Raw genomic sequence first — 18,258 nt, forward strand, 5'->3', positions numbered from 1 at the left:
TCAGGCACTGCTGAATCTAGATTTCTGTCTTGTTCTGACTGGATAAACTTGATGAATTAACACATTTTTCATCCAAACACAGCATTTGAGATAAACTGTTAAATCTACAAGAAGGCAAGGACAAAAAAAAAAAAAGAAAGAAAAGAAAGAAGCTATTTTGTGTAAGTCTAGTTATGTGAATCTTTATTTACCAGTTTTTCTTTGGGTATGAACAGGTACAGATAATGAAATATCCCATATAAATTATTACTACATACGTGGATATATCGAGTTTTAATTAATATCTTAGAACCGAGACAATATGACTAATCCCCCTTACAGTCACCATTATTATTCTTAAAAGGGAGAAAAATAGTCTGGTCTCCATTCAGCATTAGAAAATTAGAAATGCCTTTCAATAAAATGCAGCCTGGTACAGCAAACAACTACCTGCAGCTTCAAAAACAGCCACAGATAAACAGCAACACTTTGACACAGTGACAACAAAACTGAATTGCTCACACCAGAGAGAGATACAGCAAAGTACATCCACACATCCGTGATGTAGTGACGGTATCTAAAATTACATTTGGAACCAGGATGTTATGTTATGTTGGTGTTTGACAGTTACGTGAGCTAAATGAAGTAGAAAATGAACAGCCTTTTGTTTTGCCCTTTGTGGTTTGGTTACAGAAAAAGATCATTTAGTTAAACTGAAAATGAATAGTTTAAAGATTTTGAAATTCGTGAAATAGGCGACTTAATGAAATGGACATTGTTGCTATTTGTGTCTATTTGGAAGGAAGGAAGGAAAGGAGTAAGGAGGGAGTGAGGGAGGAAAGGAGGAAGGAAGGAAAGGAGTAAGGATGAAAAGAGGAAGGAATTTAGGAGGGAAGGAAGGAAAGTAGTAAGGACGAAAAGAGGAAGGAATTTAGCAGAGAAAGAAGGAAGGAAGGAAGGAAGGAAGGAAGGAGTAAGGAGGGAGGGAAGGAGGGAGGACAGGGCGAAGGAAGGAAGGAAAGGAGTAAGGAGGGATGGAGGGAGGAAAGGAGGAAGGATGGAAGGAGGAGGGAGCAAAGAAAGAAGGGTGAAGGGGAAGAAGGAAGGAAAAATTAAAGAAAGAGGAAAGAAGGAACAGTCAAAAGAGAGATGGGGTCAATTTGACCCAGGAAGATGACACAAGGGTTAAGAATAAACAGTTTTGTATAGGTATTGTTTATTCTGTTTGCCTGTTTTTTCCGTGTAAAGCATGTTTTACCAATAGAAATTATTTGTTTTTCTATATGGAACATGAATGTTGATCACCCTAAGTTGTTGTATTATTATTGTGTGCCATGTGGGATGGATCATTTTTTATTTTTCCATTCATTCATTCATTCATTCAATCATATATCTACTTGTAGGACTAATTGGTAAACTCTTTTAGATGGTGAGCTAATTGCAAACAGTGGCTGGTATGGGAGGAGGAAATGATAATTTGTCCAATTACCTTGATAGCTGTCAGTCATGATGAGTCGCGATGAGGTGACGTAGTTGTTTCTCCTTTCAGCAGGAAAAAAAACAAGTGGATGAAAGTTGACTAGAAAAGGTAGTATCATGTTTAGCAAGCCCAAACAAAAAAGCAGCACACAAAAGAGGAAGAAAAGAAAGAAGCAGGGTGAGGGTTAAGCTAAAATGACCAATTTTTTTTTACACGTTTTTTACTCAAACCCAGACAACCCAGGAAAAAGTTAGCATGCCGCCGGAGGCTAGCGGTAGCTTGCTAGCTGGCTCCGTAAATGAAGCGGCATTGACCGCCGCGTCCCGCTTCTCCGGACTCAGTGGACTGGATATACTCTCTATGAGACCAGCAGAGAGGACTTTGGGCCTGAGCAGCGGAGTAAATGACTTAGCTGAGCGCAAGATGAGCTTCTAATGAGTGAGTACAGCTTCTCTTTGTTATGAAGTGGGATTTAAATCTATGGCAATGTACTTGTTGGAAAAATGATTGTGTGATATAGGTCCCACATCCATTCATTAATGCTGTGTTTTTATAAGGCATATAATGAGCTGTGTTTTTCTTGATGGTTATGCTTACTGTGCAAGATATCTTTGTGTAGCTTGTTAGCGTCGGTTATATTTGAATGTTTGATAGTTTGGAGACATCATCAGGATGTTAGATAAGTGTTGATATGGAGCTTCAGCTGCTGTCCAGGATGAGTGTGTGATGTGGCCAGTCACCTAATGTTGCTGCAAACATGTCTCTCCAAGCTCTAACTGGGTAATAACTTAATATAGTCTGTTCAAGAGACGTATTTGTAACAGCTAGCAGTTTATTTTCTGGAAGAGCAGGGTTATATAAAAGTAGTGATGGTGTAACACAACTAAGAGGCTACGATAGCTTACTGTGTTTTGGATGCTATGGCCCTCTCTTCCCTCACATTTCTGGGTCAGAGTTCATTAATATTGGAGCTGTTGTGAAAGATTTGGTATTTAACTGACTCCCATGACTGGATTTGTTGATCAATCAATCAAACAAACTTTATTTGTAAGGCACTTTCCATACAGAAAGTGCTGTACATATTCAGAACAAACAAACAAAGAAAAAAAGGTAATTAAAAACAGAAACTCATTAGCTGATAGCAGTGCCTTTTCCACTGACATATAGCAGGAGAAGCACAGGTGTAGATAATAAAATTAGTGATGGCTGAATTCCATTTAGCTGCTTCAGTTTCACCTGGACCTGGTGTTGGTCATACTGGCTCACTGCGAATCCCCAGGAACAGCGCCGGGCTGTGAAACCAATTTGACATAGAAGCCAGACAGTATAATTACAACCTACAGATCCATCACATAATGCACACTGCCTAAAAAAAAAAAACATTTTCCCCACACATTGTAAAGAATATGGCATCACAACCCCCGCAAAATGATTATTATCAGAATTTGATGCATTCGGTCCACTACAGTGGCGTGCACAGACTTCTTCAAGGGTAGGGGCGAAAAGAAAAAAAAAAGGGCACATACAATACATTTTCGCCACTGAAGAGGGCACTTTAGTGCGTGTTTTTGCCACCCAAGAGGGCAGTTTAGTGTGTTTTGCCAACCAGGAGGGCAGCTTAGCACGCGTTTTGGCTCCGAAGAGGGCACCTTAGCACGCATTTTGGCTCCGAAGACGGCACTTTAGCACGTGTTTTGGCTCTCAAAAGGCACCTTAGCATGCCTTTTGGCACCCAAGAGGGCACATTAGCACGCGTTTTGGCGCCCAAGAGGGCAGTTTAGTGTGTTTTGCCAACCAGGAGGGCACTTTAGCATGCATTTTGGCTCTCAAGAGGGCACCTTAGCACGTGTTTTGGCTCCCAAGAGGGCACTTTAGCACGCGTTTTTCAACAATTGGGGCACCCCCTCACCCCCACCCCCCTACCCCCCTTGTGCACACCACTGGTCCACTAGCATTTGGAAAGTCTAAAAGAGCCACATGATGAAATTACTTTATCCCAGTTCAAGTGAGCAGGGAGCCGACCAGTCAGCCAGCTCAGCCAGTGGAAGTCTCAAATGTAGAAGGACTCTAGTGTGCATGCTCTATGGGCCCAAAAGTGCACTGAAGAAGCCCGCAGAGACATGGCAGATGTCTTTTGGCTTCATGTGCCACTGAGTAACATTCATAGGAATGAATGGGCACCATGATGCAATATCCAGTTATCCTTAATACTGTCACCATGTCATGGCTTACTGGCACCCTTGAATATAACGGAGCCATTGTTAATATTATTAGTAACACCTTTACTTATGTGCCAAGTCATAATGTAAGCTGTGAGAAAAAGAGCCTTTTACTCACAAATCAATTCTCCGAAATTTTGTCGTGTGGCCTTTATAGTGCATTCATGTCATATGGGAATTACCATAATTACCATTTTCACAGTTGTAAATGGTGTTGAACATCCAAGCTGTAATTGCAACTGGGAAACAATTTTTTTATGACAGCTGCAATATATCAAACTTGGCACTTGGTAATGCAGAGGTGCCTGAAAAGTCAAACAAATATGGATAACTTACATCACCCAAAGAGTCTATTGATCATTCAGGGTAATTAAAACCAAAATGTAATGGATATGAGGCTTTATTTATTTATTGCAGGAGTTTGGTACTGGGTTGCATTAGATTACACAGATTTACCAACATAAAAGGTAACTCTTTTTTTTCCTGCAGCTGTGGTCTTCATTCTGGCTCACCCACCTCTCTATCCATTCACTATATAAAGTCTGGCTCCTAATATTCAACATGTCATCTTGGCCAAATCCCTCCATCTGGGATCTCTAACAGGCCAGTGGAAACTCAGAGTGACTGACTATGTTTTCTGGACTGCGGCAGTCTTTCCGTCTTGTAGCTGCTTTGTGCAACTTTCACTTTGTTCTGTGCCTTCTTTTTTTATATATCAGAGTTGATTCATGCACAATAATAGCTCATTCATCGTCAAGCAGCTGGATTGCCGTGTGACGCAAAATGCCATGAAAATGCTATGAGTCATAGTTTGATGAAGGCAAATACGTGTCTAAAGTGCCCTTCAATAATGAGATTGAATCCTCCGCCCGCATCTTTAAGTTAATGCTTTTTCTCCTCAGCTTTTACTTTGTTTGGGTTAAGCAAATGCGATTATGCTGTTTACATGCCAGTTTTTTACTGAGTGTATTGTTTTGATTTGATTCATATCAGTATATTGCTTTCCATTCAAACATTGTCACGTTGTCCATTATACCCTCTCATTGTGGGGGAGGACGGCAGCCAACTAATGCGTGTGTCTGAGAATAACAAAAGTTCTGCGTTTGAGCGGTGGTTTAATGAAACCATTATATACTGATGCTTGTCACACTATGTGTAGGGCTTAAGTGTCTTCTCTATATAGCCTTGTTTATGTTATGAAGGCCAATTATCTTCTGGAGGTGCGTGGGCACAGCATGAGAGTGACACTGACATGGAAACACAGTGATACAGAAATGCACACACAAGTATAGACAAGTACCTTCCTACACAGTGCATCTGTAGGCTAATCAGTCTGATGTTATTAAGTCCATCAGTCGGTCTCATGGTTTGTTGAGGAGCCAGTCGCGTTGACGTCAGTCACTTCATCAGTCAGCCAGTCACACAGTCGCTCCTTATGTCTGCTGTGCCATCGCTCCATCGCTGTTTCAATGTCCAAGGGGAGCATTTCAGTAGTGGGGCGTCTCCTCTTCAGCAGCTACATTTCCAATACAACTTCAGAGACATTTTTTAGTTTTACATGCATATTGAACACACATTTTCAGCTCGTCTACATGGTAACAGATGCTTTGCAGTCGTACTTCAATATGACAACGCTGTCTCCTCTGACTAGCTTTGTGATCACTCATTTTAAATGTCAACAAAGCTGAACTCAAAGCACAGCTGCTAACATTAACTGTATTTGTCTTCATTTTGTCAGGCGAAGTTGTAATCATGAAATTATAATTTTATCTGCAGCGCGGCAACAGCTTGGTAATGTTCGCTGGTTAACAGGTACAGCATTAATGGGGCGTGATCAATTTTGACACTATTCCAGACATCTAACGACAAAAACAGAAAAATATGTAAATGAGGGGCAACTATGTGATCACAGAGAGCAGGAGGAGGATCTTTTCTCTCTCATAACTAACTTTAGCTGTATATTTGTTGGAAAAAAGTCAATTAAAAAATTAAATGCGTATGTAAAAATGAACAGAGTGGTATTGTGACACAGCCATATGTTGTTGACATTGTGGGTTAATCAGCTGCTCATTTTTGAAAGGGATAATTTGACATTTTGGAAACTTGTTTATTCGATTTCTGACAGTTATGGTAAATGGTAAATGGACTGTACTTATATAGCGCCTTTCTAGTCTTTGCAACCACTCAAAGCGCTTTACATTACATGTCATTCACCCATTCACACACATTCATACACTGATGGCAGGGGCTACCACACAGGGTGCCAACCTGCTCATCAGGGGGAATTTAACCATTCATTCACATTCATACACCGTTGGCGCAGCAATGGGAGCATTTTGGGGTTAAGTGTCTTGCCCAAGGACACATCGACATGTGGACTGGAGGAGCCGGGAATCGAACTGCCAATCGGAGGATGACCGCTCTACCTCCTGAGCCACAGCTGCCCCTCAATATGAATAAATTGATATCACTTTCATATGTTCCCCTTAAATATGAGGCCACAGCCAGTAGCCAGATAGCTTAGCTTAGCTTAGCTTACCTTAGTTTAGCTTAGCGCAAAAGCTGGTGTAATGGGGAAACAGCTAGCCTGGTTGTGTGTAAATATGTACAGCAGAGTGGTTTTCATCTTCACAAGGGTTTATTAAAGCCACTTCTTGCATAACATGGTGTGATGGTGTCTTTCAAAATAGTTTTGATTGCATATGTTATGGTTTTGTAGAAAAATGAGACAATCCTGGTGAAAACAGCTACTTTTGATGATTTACAGTTAATGAGCAGGAACAAAGACTAATATTCAAAGTTTATCATCAAAAAAGCTCACAGCACTCAACACGCCGCTTGAGTATGCAGTCATCTTTAGAGAGTGCAGAACAAAAACACCAAAGCAATGACTGCTTATCATCACAGAAATGATTAAGGCGATAGCAGATAGGAATTAAATAATTATGTGCAAGATTGCTAGATCACAGAGTCCTCATAAATTCGTCAAACACTGTTAGAAAAGTATTGATTTAAAACAGCTCTCGGTTGTGGTTACATCATCCGCGCTTTGTATTTCGTGTCCTTTCTTCACCTCGTCTGTTTTTCAGTCCTTTAGCTCTCCTTGCTTTGTCCTGACTATATTATCATCTCCTTTTCTTTTTGCATTTATTTATCATGATTCTCCTTTTTCTCTTTGAACTCCCAATGGTCACTGCCCAACCGACTCCTCATTTAAAGCTTAAATTATACTTGTGAGTCACGGTGTATGGTGGTCCATTGTGAGGCTCTCTGATATAGGAATTAATTAATGGTTCAGGCAGCAGCACTGAATTTACCCACTGATACTGCCACTTAATGGATGTGTTATTGTTTCATTTACTTTGTGATGTACAGCAATGATGGAGAACGTTTACCTCTTCTAGCTACTGGGGACTGCTGTCATACAATCTGTTTAAGTCCTTGAGATTACATTATTTCCTTCACTTTCTGATAGAGCGGCAACGGTTTCCTGTGGGAATGGTCTCACTGAAAAGGAGATTTGACAGTTCCCAATTACACTGGTTACTCGTATAAGAAGCACAACATGAAGAGCGGCACATAATAAAATATGATATATGTTCAACATACATACATATATCACAGAACAAATAATCACTATATTGATATCAGTCAGGAGAGACCAGAGAATGAAGCAAACAGAGTTCTTTATTATGATGATATTTATGATTAGTCTTTTGCGCTTGGACTCTGCAGGGAGACTTTGAATCAAAGGACTTCAGTCCTGAGCAGCAGCAAGACAGATCCCCCATGGAGTCTGATGGACTGATCGAGCTGATGAGGTTAATGAAGTGATGAACTGATGAATCTGAATACTGGCTGGTGATGAGGAGGTGGTGAGTCGCACAAAACAGCATCAAGAAAGCACTAAAGCAGAGAAGGAGAAAGCATATTTAAAAAGACAGCTGCTTTATGTCACCATGCTATTGGTTAGATGTGACCAGGTAAAGGAATTTATGAACTGTGAGAGGGATGAGAAATAAAACTATAGACGTGAGTATGCAAAAAGATGGTCGTCATTTCTAAACTGATTACCCCACTCTCTCTTTTCTATCATTCTTCTCTAAGGTAAAATTATCACCATCATAATGCATTATGCAATAATCTCATGGATTGCAGAGGTCAATGTATTGTGTGTTAAAGTTCACTTTTTTTGAACCTCTGATGCACAACCTGGCAAAGAATCAGTGATGTGTGGCCCATGCAGCTGCTCAGGAGCTCAGGAGCTCACTCCACTGGAAATAATCTAGTCTTGCTTTGAACAGTTTTGGTGTGAAAGTCCTGTACAGTATAGTATAACTGTGAGGCTACCTGTGTATAACCTCAGTTTCTTTGCTGTAATTCACAAGTATAAATACAATTTAATGCTCCAGTGTATGTGATAATGTTCCCTTGACAGAACCAATCAGTAGCAAGTGACATATTTATACCCTTAATATCATTTCCAGTCAACACAGAAGGTGTAGTGTTGTTTGCACACAGCTGATAATGTTAGATTTTTCACTTGATTGAAGAAATGTAGGAGAAAGAACCTGTATTGATCTTATTCAGGTTTTTTGCTCATTTTTATGGATGTATCTAATTAACAATGTATGGAAATGATTATACATACATAACATTATTGTCACTTTATAATATTACTTTGAGATAACTGAAACCAGGTTAGCATTCTTGATGAATTACATAATCAACAAGTGTGTGCTCTCTGGTTCTTACAGATCACAGTGGATTAACCCTTGTTTCATCCTCCCGGGTCAAATTGACCCTTTCTTCCTTCCTTCTTTCCTTCCTTCTTTCCTTCCTTCCTTCCTTCCTTCCTTCCTTCCTTCCTTCCTTCCTTCCTTCCTTCCTTCCTTCCTTCCTTCCTTCCTTCCTTCCTTCCCGCCCTCCTTCCTTCCCTCCTCCTTTCTTTCCTTCTTCCTTCCTTCCTTCCCTCCTCCTTTCTTTCCTTCTTCCTCCCTTCCTTCCCTCCTCCTTTCTTTCCTTCTTCCTCCCTTCCCCCTTTCTTTCCTTCCTCCCTCCCTCTTTTCCTTCCTTCCTTCCTTCCTTCCTTCCTTCCTTCCTTCCTTCCTTCCTTCCTTCCTTCCTTCCTTCCTTCCTTTTCCTATAACTTGTGGTTAGAAATTAAAAATATATATTTATAATTTCCCAGGCGGCACTGCAATTTTGCTCCTTTCCTTCCTTCCTTCCTTCCTTCCTTCCTTCCTTCCTTCCTTCCTTCCTTCCTTCCTTCCTTCCTTCCTACTTCCTCCCTCCTTTCCTTCCTTCTTCCTCCCTTCCTTCCTTCTTCCTCCCTTCCTTCCTTGACTCTAGGACAACAGGAGGGTTAAGAAACATAATTAGGAGGGGAACATCATTGTTTATTTATAACTTGGTGGTTAGAAATTAAAAATATATATTTATAATTTCCCAGGCGGCACTGCAATGTTGCTCCAGTCCAGTGCATGATCCAGTACATCATGGATCAGAATTAGCAGTTGTGAAAGGTCTTAAAAGGTGCGCTGTGGAGTTTTCTTGTAAACTCTGCCGCTCTGTACACCCATAATTCATCTTCCTCTGTGACAGTGCTTTATGACTTAAGACAAGCATTCAATAGAAACAATACAGCACTGTATAATAGTGGCAGTCACGAAACACAGGAATGAGAAATCCTGCTATATATATATATATATATATATATATATATATATATATATATATATATATATATATACATATATATATATATAAAAAAGAACACAAAAAACGAATCATTCAGGCAATGTTTTTTCCCTCCACACCTGTTTTATCATTTTCACCACATTGGAGATAAAAGGTTTTTTTGTCAGTGTGGAGTACATTCAAATAGGCTCATCTGTCTATCTGTGTGAGCGTGTGTGTAATGGAGAAAAACTGAAAGAAGGACGAGAGGAGTAGAATTTATGGTAAGTCTCGCACACACACACACACACACACACACACACACACACACACACACACACAGACATACACAGTTAATCTCATACGGCCTTGTGTTGATTCTGAGGTAGTTTGAATTCAGCCTTGAAGGGAGAGAGAGATTGGAGGGTGGATGTATGAAAGAGGGGAGAAAAAAGAAACGAAAAATAATGAGAGTGGGCTCATGTGAGGGGTTTGGGGCTATTCTCATTTTCTAATTTGACATCAACGGACACACAGACACACACATTTACGTCAGAACTTTTTTAAATTTGTTTCTCAGAGGAAGGCGATTTTTTATTTGTGTGTATTTATGTAGCCTATATATATGTGTGTGTGTGTGTGTGTATTTGAATGATCTGTTTGTAAATGTGTGATCATGCATGTAAAGAGTTTATTATTCGTGTTCAAAAGGAAGATTGATTATATGTGCTGTGAACTGACACCCAACACACATCGTGGCCTTGACGCGTTGGCCGGCAGACGAGCAGGAAATGAGATTGTGTTTTACTAGTGTGTCATATGTCATCACGCACAGGTACACACAGATATACGCTAATGTGACATGTACACACAGGAGAAGGGGAGAAGTTAATCTCATTTATATCTGTGAGTGGAAATTCAACATTTGTTCATTAAAAATCACTGTCACAAATCGAATGGGATATACAGAGCAGAATTTATCATGTCCCGTGTAAAAGGAAAAAGGAAAAAGGATCTCATGACAAATATGTGTGTGTGGTCTATATTACATCTTCTATAACAACAGCTTGTTCCACTTAGAAAATATTCATTTTTCTCAATAATAGTAATTGTGAAATATTTTTTATTTTGAGCTTGCTCTTTGCTTCACAGCGTCTCCGAGTAAATGTAATACATTTTGTCCCCTGCTGCTCGGAACAATGTTTTGCACCCGTTTTGTTTAAGTGAAGAGTGAAGGTCTATAAAATGAATCTTCTCACGGCTAACCGTTTTAGAGGGGGATTGAAATGAAATCTATTCAAATGAAATACCAGCATTAGTCAGAATTTCTCTTGTCTCTGGAGATTTTCCCACTAACTCAGAGCCAATCAAAAATCATGCTCAGTTGCTGCGGGCGATGTTACTGAATAAGGGATACCAACCTACAAAAGTCTGTTCCAAACCAAAGTGGATTCACTCATTGAATATATTTCATGTTATTTAAAGATCCCCTCCAGCTGCGTATTAAGACACATATAAATACACTAGTTAAAATAATAATCTGTGTCTGATATGCTTTTCCCATAAAGAAAATATATAATTATCACATTTAAAATTCCATAATGTATAAATATGCAAATATTGTTCATTTCAGAATTTTAATTGCTAGACACAAGATTACGGAGTCCCAAATCGCCTTACTTAAACTCACATACTTACTATACTTAGCCTACACTTAAAACTTTGGAAAAATGCATTGCAATGTAAATACCTGGATGGTGGACTCAAAATGGTCAAAAAGTTGTGTGTGGTACTACAGTATGGACTTGACTGACTTCTCGTCCTCAGTGGTTTCCATCTTGGCTACGTAGCAGAAGAGAAGGGACCACATTTCAGACTGGAAATGGTGATGAACATCGCTGCATTATACAAATGGATTATACTATAATATGAGTTTTTTTTCACTCTGATTGGTTAGTACTTGTTACCTTCATTGATTAGGTTGGTTAGGTTTAGGCATGGTTGGGGTTTAGAGCCAATCAGAGGCAGAGGCAGATCGTAGAATGCAGGTGAGAAAAAAAAAATGCTCGTAATGAAAATGCTAATAACACGCTGATGTTTAGTAGGTATTATGTTTACTATGTTTATGTACTATTAGTTTATCCTGTTAATATGCTAACATTTGCTAATTAGCACTAATCCCAAAGTATGTACTGGTGGTTATGTTGATAGTTTTGCAGGTATTTTGTCATAAACTAAAATACTGAATAAGTTCAATTTTTGACCTGATGTTGCTAGAGGAGAAATTACAAGATGAATACAGCTGTTATTAACTGTTTTTTAATTTTTTTTACCACATCTGGGCAGCACCTATCATCACCTTGATTGGGCAAACTTGTTCGCAAACAGTTGATGATTTACACATTCAACAGTTACAGAGAAACATAACATTTGAATCATGTTTCTGTCCACCTGGTGAATTAAAGTGCAACATTCATTCTTTTTAGCTCTGTTTTTGGTCTCTACCAACTCTTGAGAGAACTAGGTTATCTGGCTCTTTAGCTGCTAAAAGCTCCACTATGTTCACCAACTAGTCACTAACTGCATATGTTGCTGTTTGGTAGTGAGCAGGTAGTGAACAGTAGAGTTTTAGAGGTATTTATCTGAAAAAATGTATCTCCTGCAGCTGAAAATGGCACAATATCAGAGTTAACCAAAACAGTAAAGTTGCAGCTAGACGGCGGAACCATAAAATGAACTCTATAAATGCTATAAAGCTCCATAAAGCCCGCGGGGAGCTGATAATTCTCTGTAGGGTCATCACTATGAGCGATGCTTCTCACATTACTATTGTCATTTGATACATTATTATAAAAAAGTCTATAGGCTTCATCCTCTGGAGACAATGGGTGTCTAACAGTGTTTCATGGCAATCCATCTAATAGTTCTTGAGAAATTCAGGTCTGGGCCAAACAGACTGAAAGCAGCTGATTCAGTTTTAATGGGAAGGTTGTTTGTTTGACCTTGTATTGAACAATATCAGACACAATAAAAGAGGCGGACTAGGCAACAGATTAAGATAAGAAAGGCTCAAAGCTATACAAGTAAGATTTTAGAGAGGATTTAAAGGTCCTCCACAGTTTTGTGATTAGACCTCTTGTCAGGATTGTGTTAGTGTGTGCAGATTATCTTGAAGTTGAAAGCTACAGAAAAAGCAAGTTAACTGACCTTGAGTCAAGATTATTTGTTGAATTTTTTTTATTAAAATAAGCTCAGAGCAAAACTGAAACTGGATTGATCTGAGCTGACTGTTACAAGTTTGGAAAAACAGTGAACAAGCTGGAGGCAAGCTGAGAGGCAAGTGAAAAATACTGTAGAATAATGTAAATAAACATAATGATTGTTGTAATGCATAATAATTAATGAATGAACATCATGACATTAAGTCAGAGATACCATATCAGTAAAGAAATGTTCATGTTTGTAGTCTTCAGGGTAAACACACCTCCTGAAAAATAGAAGAGAAGTCTGTGATGCAAACATTGAGATGCAACTCAGTGCTGTTAAAAAAGGCTGGCCTAGCATTCTGCAGAAAAGGCAGTACATCTTCAAAAAAGATAACAAATGGAAAGAGTCCACAAAAGGAAAACCCATTACATTGTTGCATAGAAAGCAGGAACCTAAAAAAAATTTGTTTAATTCAAAACGGTTTCTTAGAAGTGTGTCGCAGCTAACATCAAGGCCAGAGGACAAAGATGGGGAATAACTGAGTGTCGCAAATCCACAAAAAAGACTCCTAATGTATTTTCTCAAATACTAATTTTGCAAACATCAGTATGAATTAAGTAATCACAGAAAAGTTAAATGATTAATTGTCTCCCAGCTGATTAAATCAGCGCTTATTTCAGCCCACCGGGCACAGGCATAACTCACAGCTTGAACCAATAATAGACACACTGACCAAGGCCGGAGGCCCAGGCCTCTCATAATGATTACACCACTCATGCCTGTGTAAAGCATGCTGAACTGTAGCCTGCGAGGAAACACAAACACACAAAGAGGATTTTTTAATTCCCCACACACAGCGCACTCCTTATTCATAAAAGTGGTAGGTGAGCTCCGCTGTGGGTTTGCATGTCCCAGAGCGAGTTGTTTTTCATCCCAGATGAGATGCTCTATCCTAGGCATCTCTTCTCCCAGCAGCCCCTCCTCCCATTACCCTACAAACTCATCCATATATCCTCCCCCCCGACATTTATAGCATGAGATGTTGCAACAGCTGCACATGTATGCTCTTTATGTTTCTCTCTGTCACATATGCACACTATCCTGTACATGCACAAAATCACAAAGACAGCTGTAAACGATCTCATGTCCGCTTCAGGTCATTAAAATCAAGATAAGACTCCGTCTGCAGTGCCTTTTCTCTTATTGGCAAAGTTAATGTATTCATGACTTCCTCATGGTAATATTGGTATTATCATGTTATCTTCTATGACCTGAAAGGATTTGAAATTCCTGCTGTTGTACCCTTGACAGTTATCTTTCAAAGGAATGAGATCAGACTTTCCACTTAATCAAAAATTAACAGGATGGTACAAGAACTTATCAGAAAAAGCTTTTTATATCAATTAAAATCGTCTTAAACTTGTGGCTATCAATGACCTGGGAAATGAAGACAACAACTTTCTTTAGATTTCTGCTCAGGTTTTTGTCATACATCCCTTTCCTCACATGCTATTTTGGTTGTATTTTGCCCACAGACTAGGCACAGTAGCTGCTGCCCACTCTCAGAGCAGCCGTGGTGGTGGTGGTGTGTGAACTAGAGCATGTGCAGTACCACATGTGAGGCTGAATGGCAGGGAATGAATCTAATAAAACCTTGAATTTGTGTAAATTGTCACGCAGAGAGAGATGTGAGCGCTACTTCACAAGCAGATATGCTAATGCGGTGCTTTTGAGTGTCAACGTGTCAAAAGAAGTCCCAGTCAGTACAGAAAAATGGAACAGGAATGAAATTGTTGGGGGTCTTTTAGGGAGGGCTGCAGTAACGAACTGTGCAGCTGCTCAGGCTTTGCTTTTGGAGGCAACATACCACTCGATGCTCAGTGGAGCCTCAGAATAAAACCCTCTGTACTAAACATGCGAAAATTAAATTATCATATGTCTGATGATGACTGCAGGTAATGACCTCATGAAGATGATTTGAGCTGCTGCTCATGTCAAATTATTTTGGCAGGATGCTAATTGGATTTACATTATCATATCATTTACTTGCAAAACAGATTTAAAGGGTCAGTTCACCCAAATCAAAACAACATTTTCTCATTTACTTCATGTTGTATTTGTTCCAGCTCTGAATCTGAATATGCTTTGTGTTGGATCTTGGATTGTTTTGTAATGCATGTCAGTACTAATTCAGGAAGTATTGTGTCCTTTATATATCAAGGCAATATGTAAAGATATGTAAGGAAGTAGCACATCTTCCCTTAATGCAGGACACTACTTCAGCAGAGTTTACATACTGCTGTAGACCAATTTTATCTCTTAGAAATGATATTTACATACTGCTCTTTAGAAGCAGCAGACACATTATGGAAGAAACGTTATGCTGCCCAAAGTACGCTTTTATCAATGTAATGAAGAAACGTTTTTAGCGAGCGTATTGACTGAATGTCAAAGTGGATGGTGGATGGCGTACGTGCTGAAAACAGTTGGGAAGACTTGAAGCTCAAGCCTTTCAATTTCCACCAATAACTGCCACTCTTATAACTGTGCATTTGACAAGTAAAGAGCTTTACTACTGCCAAACATGTTAATACTGAATGTGTCTGTACTCACTCACTGAAATCATTTTAAATTATTTGTATTATTTATTTGAGACATTTCCCTGACTTTGACTTAAAGTAGCCTGTAACTGACTGCATGTGGTCCGCAAGACCTCCTGTCTGTAGTTTTAAGTCCTGTATGGCCATGTGAAAAAAACATTTCCAATAGGGCTGTCGGCGTTCACGCGTTAATCGCGATTAGATTAATGCAATCCATAACGCGTTAATTTTTTTTAATCGCATTTTCATTTTGCAAGCCTTTTTGTCCCTTCTACTCCCCCGTAGACGGCTCTTCTAGCTGTAGTGCTATGCTTTGAAGTGGCCTCCTGCAGTTAACCTACTGCGCTGATGGAAAGTAAGAGAGCTACTGGACTTTTGAACGGCTTGTTTAACTTTAAAACACTTCGAGACGGTTCAGTTGACAAGTCAAAAGTAAAATGCAACCTGTGTCAAACGGAGTTTAACTACCACCGGAGTACGTCGAGTTTGAGTTAGCACCTCCACGCTAAACACCCAGGTGCAGTGTGGGAGTCGCAGCAGAGCCGTGATTGATTCCCAGTTAAGACATTATGGGCTTAAAACTGCCTTGAAATGTAAAATAACAGGATTTTAAACATGCAAATCAAAATGTGATTAATCGTGATTAACTATGGAAAGTCTGCGATTAATCTCGATTAAAAAAATTAATGGTTTGACAGCCCAAATTTCCAAGCAACATAAATATGTGCAGCAACTCAGTTTACTACTAAACGTATTGGGTGACGGAATCCAGAAATATATAAATGAATAGTTATTGTTCATTTTTAGATTTTTGCCTTGGACATGAGCTCACCTCAGCTGTCTCGTTGTTGCCATGTTGAAATTGGACATGTTGCAGAAATGTCCAATTTCGACATTCAGAATAACCACAGGGTTGAATCAGGCAGGCAGCTTCAGTTTTATTTGCCCAATTCTGGATTTATCTGCCTCTGAAATGTCTGCTACTCAATCTAATGGAAGTGTTATTTGTGCTCTTCAGAACACACCAAATGACCAAAATACATAAAAAAATCTATGAAAACATTTTTTTGGTAGAAAATGGCTCCAATTAAAGCTGCTCAATTTTGATTTTTGGAAAATATTTATCAAATGTTATTTTCCAATACTTGGAGAGCCACAGATGAAATTTCATTCACCCCAGTTGTGTTGGGACTAATATCAGACTGATATGTGAAAATATGACTGAATCAAACCAAAATGATCTGCATTGCTAAATACCACTAAAGGTAAGTGTAAAAATGTGTTTCTGCTTTGGGTGAACCAATGCTTTAAAGGAGTGGTGAAAAGCAATCAGCTTTGTAAATGAAAAATTATGTGTCTAAATTTACTACTTAGTGCTGCTCTAGAAAGAAGTGAAACTGTGAGTGAAATCATTTTGTAAATTGTAGGCACTTGGGATTCCTCCGCCATGGCAGAAAGGCAAAGATTAGAGAGATTCTTGGATATTACAATCACAAGACATCTGCTGCTACTAATGCTCTCCCTGAGGACTTATGAGGGCTGAATACTAACGAATGAGTGGTGATGGTGAAGATTATGAAAACACTGAGTTTACATTTAAAGATATTCATGACTGCAAGATGCTGTGAAGCTTGAAGTCCGACTGAAATCACATTTGATCTTCTCTTTTTTTAGCAGTCAAAAACAATGCCAGTATATTTTGAATAGTTTTTGTGTTAGTAAAATGAAGATGGATATTTGGAAGCTGATGTTACAGTACACTCACAGATAGATACTTTTCACATGCTTTAACACCACACGTCCGATTTTATAATGAATCATTGTGGTGTAAAAAGAGGACACTTATAGCACACAACCACCACACCGCACTGTGCTGCAATAAGCCATTCAGACCGTCAGGGGGAACGTGAGAGATATACATAAAAATTGTAATTTATTCCCTTGCATGCTGCTTAGAGTAATCTCCTCCAGCAGCTGCAGCTGAACAGCGTTGCTCAGTTCAGTTCAATTCAATTCAGTTCAATTCATCCATCCATCCATCCATCTTCTTGCCGCTTATCCGGGGTCGGGTCGCGGGGGCAGCAGCCTAAGCAGGGAAGCCCAGACTTCCCTCTCCCCAGCCACTTCGTCCAGCTCTTCCAGGGGGACCCCGAGGCGTTCCCAGGCCAGCCGAGAGACATAGTCTTTCCAGCGTGTCCTGGGTCTTCCCCGGGGCCTCCTACCGGTGGGACGTGCCCTGAACACCTCACCAGGGAGGCGTCCGGGAGGCATCCTGATTAGATGCCCGAACCACCTCATCTGGCTCCTCTCGACGTGGAGGAGCAGCGGGTCTACTCCGAGCTCCCTCCGGATAACTGAGCTTCTCACCCTATCTCTAAGGGAGAGCCCAGCCACCCTACGGAGGAAGCTCATTTCGGCCGCTTGTACCCGCGATCTCGTTCTTTCGGTCACTACCCAAAGCTCATGACCATAGGTGAGGGTAGGAACGAAGATCGACTGGTAAATCGAGAGCTTCGCCTTTCGGCTCAGCTCTCTCTTCACCACGACGGATCTGTGCAGAGTCCGCATTACTGCAGACGCCGCACCGATCCGCCTGTCGATCTCCCGTTCCATCCTTCCCTCACTCGTGAACAAGACCCCGAGGTACTTGAACTCCTCCACTTGAGGCAGAATCTCATCCCCGACCCGAAGAGTGCACTCCACCCTTTTCCGGTTGAGGACCATGGCCTCGGATTTGGAGGTGCTGATTCTCATCCCGGCCGCTTCACATTCGGCTGCGAACCGATCCAGCGAGAGTTGGAGGTCACGGTCTGATGAAGCCAACAGGACCACATCATCTGCAAAAAGCAGTGACCCAATCCTGAGGTCACCAAACCGGACCCCCTCTTCACCCTGGCTGCGCCTAGAAATCCTGTCCATAAAAATTATGAACAGGATCGGTGACAAAGGGCAGCCCTGGCGGAGTCCAACCCTCACCGGAAACAAGTCCGACTTATTGCCGGAAATGCGGACCAAGCTCTGACACCGGTCATACAGGGAACGGACGGCCCTTATCAGGAAGTCCGATACCCCATACTCCCGGAGAACCCCCCAC

Source organism: Scomber japonicus, chromosome 2 (assembly GCF_027409825.1).
Source record: "Scomber japonicus isolate fScoJap1 chromosome 2, fScoJap1.pri, whole genome shotgun sequence".
Classification (NCBI taxonomy): domain Eukaryota; kingdom Metazoa; phylum Chordata; class Actinopteri; order Scombriformes; family Scombridae; genus Scomber; species Scomber japonicus.